This window comes from Marmota flaviventris, chromosome 2 (assembly GCF_047511675.1).
Source record: "Marmota flaviventris isolate mMarFla1 chromosome 2, mMarFla1.hap1, whole genome shotgun sequence".
NCBI classification, from domain to species: Eukaryota; Metazoa; Chordata; class Mammalia; order Rodentia; family Sciuridae; genus Marmota; species Marmota flaviventris.
Window position 1 is genome coordinate 182686935 of NC_092499.1, and position 9692 is coordinate 182696626.

The window sequence follows — 9692 nt, forward strand, 5'->3', positions numbered from 1 at the left end:
GCCAGTGCCACCTCTCCCCCCTCCCGCCCTTCTGTCCCCACCCCCGCCCACTCGGGTCTCCTCCCCCTCCCCTCTGGCCTTGCTGTCCTCCTGGCAGGTGGACGTGCTCAGTCTCGTCCTGTCCTCTTTCCTTTGTCCACAGACAAGCTGGGAGGGGGCACAGGCACTGGCCATTTCTTTTTTTCCCTCCTGCCACCGAGCCCCCTGCCCCAAGCCCCTGGAGGCTCCCACAGGGCTGTCCCCACCTGCCTTTTGACAAAGCCTTGGCCTCCTTCACTCCTTGCTCCCATGGGACTCGTGGTGCTGGGGCCAGTGCTGGCTTCTGGGCTCCGGCCCCTCCCTCAGCCCCGGGCACGGGGTGGGGTGGGGGGTGGGGCAGCCTCTGGTTTCTTCCCGGGGCCTGTCCCGCTGCCGTCTTTCCTGCTGCCTTTCTGAGGCTGATCCCTGCCCACCTGACCTGCTTGGCCATGGCCTGGCCCGGCCCTCTGCTGAGCCAGAGCCCACAGGGGACTCACTGTGGAGTGACCCCTGTGGCCCTCCCCCTCCCAACCCCGTGCTGCGCGCAGGCAGGAAGCCTGCTCTGTGTCCTCCCTGCTGACCCTTCCTGGGGCCGCGGGCTCAGTGAGCACTCCCCCGGGAGCACGGGCGCGAAGTGAGCGGATCCTTTCTCCCTCCAGGCCAGGGCTCCCTGGGCCCTGTTCCGCTTCTCAGGGTCTCAGCACAGAGGGGACGCGGGACAAAGGGTGGATGGAGAGAGCAGTGGGTCTCTGCTCTTCCTCTTTTTAAAGAAACACTATTTGAGTTTTGCCAGGACTTTGTTTTCTCTTGTGGGGCCTCGGCTCTACCACGCAGGATGGCCGGCCCTCCCGGGACCTCTTGCATTTGTAACAAGACATGTATGTGGCTGAAGTCCCTTTTGACCCCAGCTTCCAGCCAAGCCTCGGTCAGGTCCCAACAGGAAACAGATGTCCCCCTCCAGTTAAGGACATTCGAACAGGGTCTGTCAACAAAGGCACTGAGGTGCGGGGCAGCCGGCAGGGTAGAGCCCAGCGGGCAGGACTGGCTGTTCTCATCCATGGGGGCTGAGGGCCACGGGGAGAAGCCTCCAGAATCCCACAAGGGCCCAGCAGTCTGAGCTCCAGAGGGGCAAATTCCTCCTTCCTCAGGCCTCCTGCAGCCCAGGGGAAAGCGGGCCTCCCGGGGTGGAGGCCAGGACTCAGTCCATGCAGCTCAGCCTCCAGGGGTGAGGCAGGCAGCAGGGGTGTGTGGGGTGCAGAGCTGGACGGGCCAGGGAGGCCTCAGCACCTCGGATCTTCTCCAGGCCTTTCCCCTCTGCTGGACCACCCACTCCTCCGTCCACCTCCAGCCCCACTCGGCGTCTCCTCCGACCCAGGGCCTGGAAGGACGGGCATCTGCACCTCTCTGGCCCCTGGGCTGCCCACCCTGACCTTGGCTGTTGAGGCTTTTCTTTGACGTATCCATCCCCATCTTGCTGCCCATTTCTCACTGTGCTCCTCCAGCTCCCAGAAAGGCCTTATTGAATCTCACTGTTTGTGTGTCATTCTGGCTCTGTATGTGTGTGCATCTGTCTGTCTGTCTTCCTATGTCACCCACTTCTCCAGACCTTCTCCCTCTGCATCCCTCCAACATCAACATGCCCCAGGCTCAGTTCTCCCATCCTGCTTCTCTTCTCCCCAAACTTCTGGGCCACACCATCCACCGCAGGCCCAGGTCCCAGATGTCCTGTCATCACCAGGCCTCCCCCCAGTGTCACATACTCTTTAAGCCCTTGTTAGTCAGCTTTCCATCGCTATAACAGGTAAGCTGAGACAATTGATGTATAAATATAAAAGGTCTGTTTTGACTTTCGGTTTTGGAGGTGTCAGCTCATGATGGATTGGACCCATTGTTTTCAGGCCTGTGGTGTCTTGCCATGGCAGAGTGTGTGACAGAGCATGACCATTTGCTTCATGCCTGGGAGGTAAAAGAGAAAGAGGAGAGTGTCGGGTCAAACCCTGGTCCCACCCTCCTTTTTAGGGCACAACGGCCATGACATAAGCGTCTCTCACTGGGCCCTACCTCTACCTCCTGATGGTGCCACCCTGAGAAGCAAGCTGGGGGCCTCTGGGGCACTAAAGATACATGGCACCCGGGAGGGCGTCCTGGACTCCAGTGCTTACCCCACACTCGCCACCTCCCAGCCCAAAGCCCAGGCAGCCAGCCCTGGCCTGGCTCCCGCCTCTCAGTCTGGCTGGCCCTTCCTCCACCCCGTACCCCACCCCTGCCCCACCACGGCTCCTGGGGCTGCCCTGGCCACACCATGCCCCCCTCTCCTGGGCTTGGAGGTGAATTTGAACTTGCTCACTTCCCTCTGTGACCTTTCACTCCCGCCTCCCTCCTATCTGCTCTCTCCAGAGCTTGGGAGGGAACTCGGGCTCTGCTCCCCCACCCCCAGACTCTGGACTCTGTGACCACCTGCTGCTCCCCCACCCCCAGACTCTGGACTCTGTGACCACCTGCTGCTGACCTTTGGCCCACCTCAGCTGGTGCAGAATGGCTCTTTCCTCTGCACCCTCCCTTTGTTCACAGGAGCCCCAGCCATGGGGACAGGCCCTGCTGCTGTCTTCGCCCCCAGCACAGAGTGTCCTAGTCTTCCTCCCGCCTGTCACCTGTCCCTCCTTCACTTCCTGGAGGTGACTCCTGTCGTGATCTTCAATACCTCAGTGCCCCAGGCTCTCCCCACCTGCCTGCCTTCTCTGGGCCGGTTCCACCCCTCCTGGGGCCTGGGGTCCACTCACTCCTCGCCTTCCTGCTGAGCTGGGACCCCCACATCTACTGGCCTGAGGGTGACCCCTTGGCAGTTCCTCCCTGGCCTCCTTCTGGGTCCTCCCCTGGACGGCCCTGGTGACCTTTGCCCTGGGCACTCGGCCTGGCCTTCCCTTTGTGCTTCTTGGGCTGGGGCTGTCTGTCTGGTCTTGGCGGGGAGGCAGGACTGACCGGTGTCTGGTCCTGGCAGACCAGTTTCTCTGTCCAGAGGGTCTCTCCTCTCCCCTCACCTCTCTTGTTCCTTCTCCCCTTGCCACCTCCCCACTCTGTGGAATAACATTTAATTACTCAGGTGACATGTGACCGTCATCCGTCATCCGTCATCTGTCATCTTGTGTAGAGGGAAGTCCTCCAGGCTCCGGGCTCCCTCCCTCTGCTCCCTCCCTTCCTCGGGCCCCTCAGCTTCTCGTCCCTCCTGTTCTCTCTAGATGTGGTTGTCACTTTTTGTGTCCTGTGTGTGTGTGTGTGTGGGGGGGTTGGGGTGGGGTGGGCGTGTGGTCCGACTCTCACTGTGGGTTTGTCGGGGTCCCAACAGGAGAGCGATGGGCGCTCACATCCAGGAACATTTGAGGACAGTTGATTGACAAGGGGCCATGTTGAAGGTGTGGAAGGACAGAGCCCCGAGAGACTTTGCGACTCAGAGCTAATGGTAGGGAGGTTATGGCCACCTCCATTCCCTGAGGGTGAGGGGGTGAGAAAGGACAGTGCCTGCAGGCGAATGGTCACCTAAGGGGCTTCCCTGGGAGGAGCGGGTCCTCCAGTCCAGGGTCCCCCAGCCAGACGACCAGGGCAGTGGACATCCTCCTCTCGTTCTCCTGCCCCACATGACTCCCACCAGGGCATCGCACCCGCCGCGCCCTGAAGGAGCCAGCAGGCTGGGGAGCCCTGACAGCCATCAGTGTGGTCAGTTCTTGGAGCAGAGTTTGAGAAGTGGAGAGCAGAACGGGAGCAGCAAGCAGAAAGCATCTAGAACTTTCTCTCCCCGGGTCCTTTCTCAGATTGCGTTCCCAGTGCTGGGTTTCTCCATCCCTCCATCTATTCCCACCACACACCCGCCCGCCAGCCAGTGGGCACAGAGCTGTCCCAGGGGCTCTGAGCCGGGTGGGCCACCTGTTAGGGGCTCTGGGAGCCTGCACCAGGTGTCTGCCTGTCCCCTGTCTCTGCTTGCACGTCCCACGCCCCCTCTTCTGTTCAGCTTTCTTATTGATGTACCCCCCTCTCCCCTTCCGGTATCTGACTTTGTCTTGCTCATCTCGGCTCTTTCTCTCTCCAGAGGAGCATTATTGAATTTTGCTCTGAGGCTGTGCGTCATTCCCGCGCCTGTGTGCGTGCGTGTGTGTGTGTGTGTGTGTGTGGTCGCTGCCTTTCCGCATTGCTGTTTTCTGGGGGCTTGCAGAGTTTTTCTCTAAAGCTCTGAAATTCTCTTTGATTCCTCTGATCCCGGCTCCCACCCCCTCTCCCCAGAGGAATTGGTCACCTAAGGGACTTCAGCACCAGGACGACCTGCGCAGTGGTCACTCAGGATTCTGTTTTGAACTCCAGTTCTATTCGTTCCCCTGGTTTACGCCATTCCTCCCTCCCTGCCTCATCCACCACCGTCCGCAGACACACACACCGGCGAGCGGGTGCCAGGGCGTGTGCGCCCCTGTCCTTGTGTGTTTCTGTCTCAGTGTGTGCGAACACAGGTGTGGGTCTTTGCTTTCCTCTGGGACGTGGTGCAAGTTGTCCCCACCTTCGCTGTCACCCCTTTTGCTGGTTTATCTGTCTGCTCCTCTGGGAGCCCAGACACTGCCTTGTGGATTCAGTGCCAGCGTCTGTCTGTCCTGCTGCTCCTCTCATCCCCCCTCACGGCCTGCGCGGGTTCTCTGCTCACTCCACACGTCTCCTGGACAGATCGGGGTGGGGGTGGGTCCTCTGTGCTGACACCAGCCCCGCCCCGCAGTCTGTCCTGTCGCCCGGACCCCCTTGCCCTCTCCCTCAAGTCTCAGGCCCCGTCCAGCATCCCCATCTGTCCCTTGTTTTTGTGTCCCTCAGACACGTCTCCATTCTCATTAGCACCAGGCGTTGCTGCCAGCCGGGGCTCAGCCTCCAGGAGCCAGTCACCGCTGACCGTCTTATCTCTTCCTTCCTCCCATTTATCTGCAGAATCCACCCATCCATCACCGTCCAGCCTCCTTCCTTCCTCCATCCATCCATCCACCTGCCCCTATGCATTCACCTCCCTTCCTCCTTCCTCCACCCATCCATCCGCCCATCCACCGTCATCCATCATCCACCCACCCACCCACCCCCCAGCACCCGCTGAACATCTCCTGGGGGTTCTGCTGAGGATAGGACCCCGCAGGCCCTGGTCGGGCTGGGTCTGGATTACTGGGGTTTCAAGTGCATCCTGTGTTCTTAAAGCCACTTTGAGCACCACAGAGTGTGATGCTCAAGCCAGGGACGCCCCACACCCCTGGGTCCACTACAGACCTATCTGCTGAAGCATCAGGCATCCACCAGCCACACCCCCGAGGTCCCCACCAGCAGCATGGACTTAGCAAGTCCCCGAAGAGCTCCATGTCCCCCAGTTCAGGTCGGCAGACAGACAGCTCCCCCCGGGCCGCTGCCCTCCCCTGGTTCTGCCTCCCAGTCCTCCCATCGTTTCCTTTGACCATCTCATGCTCCCTGTCGGTGCAGTTGCCCTGGCAACACTGTCCCCTGTCCTCCTCCCTCCCTTGGGACCTCTCAGCATGGGGCGGGAGGCCCCACTTCCCTCCCACCTGAGAGGCCGCCTTTCCCCTGACCCTTCCATCTCCCGGCTTCAGTTCTGGCCGTCCGCCCCCTCCCTCTCCAGCCCCCTGCTCCTCTGCAGTGCGCCAGGGCGCCATTTCCCTCCACGGGGACCTCTGTTGCTGGACGTCCATCCACTCTTCTTTTCTTGACTCGTCTCTTGGGCAACCCCCACAGCTCCCGTCCACCCTCTGTGTCTGTGCCCCCAGGGGCCCGTCCTCTTCCAGCTGTCTGCTACCCCAGCTGGTCTCCTAGGACCTGGGTGGCCGTCCTCACGCTGACCATGCCCACTGTTCCCTCCTTCTCACTCTGCTGCTCCACGGAGCCCGCTCACGGGTCCCTCACCAGGAGTACCCATGTCCTCCTCAAAGAGTCTCTGCCACCCTGCCCCTAGGCCTCACCCTGCTGGGAGAGGATCCCCACACCCCAGCACTCCTCCACGGGGAGTGGACATCCTCTACCCCTCCAGGCTGTGAGTCCCTCGAGGGCAGGACCAGGTTGGATTTCTGGATCTCTCTTTGCATCTCGGCAAGGAGGAGGAGGGCCGGTGATGGCAGATGGATCTGGAGAGCCTGCCTTCCTCTTCCTCAGTCTCATTCACCTCTTTCCCTCTATTTCCTCCCTTTTCTGATAAAAATAATTAGTTTTCATTATGCCTACGGTGCCTGAGGAGATCCTCTCCATTCCACAGAGGCCTGCAGGGTTTTTCTCACTCCCCTGCCCCGCCCACGGCCACTGCTCCGGGGGAGCCCAGCGACCAGCTCCGGGGGAGCCCATCCGCACTGTCTCCTGCCCAGGCGGAGCAGGGCTGCTCGGTTACCTTGTGATCTAAGTGTCGTTCCTGTGTGCCGTGTGGCCAACAGGTTTGGTGCTATCTTGGAGTTCTTTCTGTGAACAAGCAGAGGCGGCTCTGGGTGTGCCCGAGCTGAGGTGGGCATCTCTTGCCACCTTTGCTTAGCGAGAGCACCTTGCTGGTCATGGTGGTCGTCTTTATAGCACAGAATGGGAATGAGTCACAAATCAGGAATTCTGTCCCTTCAGAGCCAGTTTGCCAGTGCCACGGGATGAAATGCCCCAAATTTTATTTTTTGGTACTGGGGATTGAATCTTCAGGCGCTTTACCACTAAGCTGCGTCACCAGACTTGGTGATTTTATTTTATTTTATTTTTTGAGCCTGAATCTTACTTAGATGCTGAGATCAGCCTCTAACTTGCGATCCTCCTGCCTCAGCCTCCCAAGTCACTGGGATTACAGGTGTGTGCTGGCAATGCACACCTGGCAATGCACCTGGTTTTAAACATCTAACCCACAGCCTGTTTCAGCCTAGAATTGTGCCCAGGTGGCCCTGTCCTGTGGCTCCATGCCAGGCTGTTTTGTCTTTCGCCAGGGCAGATGAGGTTTTCTCAAACCTGCGTACTCAGCCACCCCTTCTGCCTGTCTCTCCTCTGGGGTTCTGGGGTGCTCGCCAGCTTTTGTCTGTGCTTTGGGTTCTTGTCTGTCTGTCTGTCTGAGCATTCCCATGCTGCCCTGCAGTCTGCCAGTCTTTGCCTGGCTCCTTCCCTCTCCCATCTCTCCCATCTCCTCCTCCTGTCTTCTCCTCTAGATTCGCCTCCTCCCGAGAGTCACAGTTTGTGCCTGTCCCTGTGTGGATTTGGGGGCCATAACTGTGACTTCTCTTCAGGCTCTATCGGGCTCGCACCCCCTTGTGTGTGTGCTCTGTGTGCGTGTGAGCGTGCGCACGTGTGCATCTCTGCCTCCTCTCGCCTCCCCAAGGGCCCCACCTCCAGCTCTTTATTTTATTTCCTAACTTTATTACCGCTGCGCCCCCTCCCCGCCTGGCCCTGCTCCCTCCTGTCTCCAGAGGAGCCTTATTGAATTTTGCTTCGGGTCTGTCTGTCGTCATTCCCGCTCGCGGCGCTGAGTGGTGTCTGCGTGGGTGTCCGCCGCGTCCCCTTCAGCTCTCCTCTCCCTCTGGAGTCCTGCTCTTTCTCTGTGTAGGGGGTCACGTCTGTTGGAGGCCGGGGACCTGCCGAGGCACACCTCGGCCCTGTCCTCCCTCCTGGGCCCCTCCCTGCCTCAGCTCCCTTCTCAGAACATGAGATTGGGGTGTCCCCAAAGCCACCCCAGCCCTGTCCTCTGGCCACACCACCGTTTGGGGGCTGGTGTTCCCAGGCCTGTCCACAGGACCTCCAGTCCACCTCAGGGAGTCCGCACCCACGACCAGCCCTCTCCAGTCCTCAGTGACGCGGGCGTCACTGCCTCCTTGCTGTGGCTCTGGAGCCACCCATGGCCCATCTGCGCCCTCCCTGCCCTTCGAGGCCCAGGCACTGGCCCCTGCAGCACCCTGCGGTGGGGAAGAGGTGACCGTCTCCTCCATCTGTCCAGCGGCACCGGGCGGCACCGGGCGGCTCTGCGGAGGGTGCCCAGCCCAGGCCGGTCCCGAGGAGCACAGGGGAGGCCCTTGTCACCAAGGGAAGGCGGGGTGGCGGGGAGGGGGCCTGTCCCCCAGCATCACTGTGAGCGCGCATGAGCGGGAGCTCCTGAGGCCTGGGCACGCAGGAGCATGTACCCATGTGCAAGCGCACGTGTGTGTGTGGTGTGGTGTGTGTGGTGTATAGTGTGTGGTATGTGTGTCTGTGTGGTATGTGATATGTTGTGTGTGGTGTGTGGTGTATGGTGTGCGTGTGGTGTGCGTGTGGTGTGTATGTGGTATATGTGTGGTGTGTGTGTGTAGTGTGTGGTGTGGTGTGCGTGTGGTGTGTGTGTAGTGTGTGGTGTGTGGTGTGTGTGGTGTGTGTGTGGTGTGTATGTGGTATATGTGTGGTGTGTGTGTGGTGTGTATGTGGTATATGTGTGGTGTGTGTGTGTAGTGTGTGTAGTGTGTGGTGTGTGGTGTGGTGTGCGTGTGGTGTGTGTGTAGTGTGTGGTGTGTGTGTGGTGTGTGGTGTGTGGTGTGTGTGTGGTGTGTGGTGTGTGTGTGGTGTGTGTGGTATGTGTGTATGTGTGTGTTGTGTGTGTTGTGTGTGTGGTGTGTGTTGTGTGTGGTGTGTGTGTGGTGTGTGTGGTATGTGTGTATGTGTGTGTTGTGTGTGTGGTGTGTGTTGTGTGTGTGGTGTGTGTGGTATGTGTGTATGTGTGTATGTGTGTGTTGTGTGTGTGGTGTGTGTGGTATGTGTGTATGTGTGTGTTGTGTGTGTTGTGTGTGGTGTGTGTGGTGTGTGTTGTGTGTGGTGTGTGTGTTGTGTGTGTGTGGTGTGTGTGTGGTATATGTGTGGTATGTGTGTGTGTGTAGTGTGTGTTGTGTGTGGTATGTGTGGTGTGTGTAGTGTGTGTCTGTGGTGTGTGTGTGGTGTGTGGTGTGTGTGGTATGTGTGTATGTGTGTGTTGTGTGTTGTGTGTGTGTGGTGTGTGTGGTATATTTGTGGTATGTGTGTGTGTGTAGTGTGTGTTATGTGTGTGTAGTGTGTGTTGTGTGTGTGTAGTGTGTGGTGTGTGTGGTATGTGTGGTGTGTGTAGTGTGTGTGGTGTGTGTGTGTGTGTGTGTGTGTGGGGTGTGTGTGTCTCTGTTCTATGGCCAACATGGCTGCTCTGGCCAAGCCTCCTCTGCCTTCCTCCTGGGGGTGCTCCCCGCTGGTGGGTGACATCCCAGTGACCCTGTCCTTTTCCCCTGTCCTCTCTCTCATCCACAGAAGACCTGAGAGAGGGACTCTTAGCTCTGACTACTCCTGTCCCTGCCCAACCCCCTCCATCCTTGGCAACTGACCCTGGCCACCTGGAGCCGGCCTCCCCTGGCCTCCTGCTCGCCACGTCCCGTGGCCCCGCTGCCCGCTCACCTCCCCTGGCCCATCGGAGGCCCTGTTGTGCCCATCTATGCTTCCGGCCCTTTTCTCCTCCCTCAGGACGCTGGGCGCTTTTGGCCTCGCTCTGGCCCCTCAGGAGTCAGTCCCTCCTTGGCAGCCTCTGCCTCCGCCCGCCCCTTGGCACGCCGCTCCTTGGGCCTCTATCCTTCTCTTCCTGCTCCACGGGCGGCGGCTCCTGAACCGGGGCCTGTGCCTTCCCTTGGCAGATGGGCTCTGTGCACATCTGGGGGCCT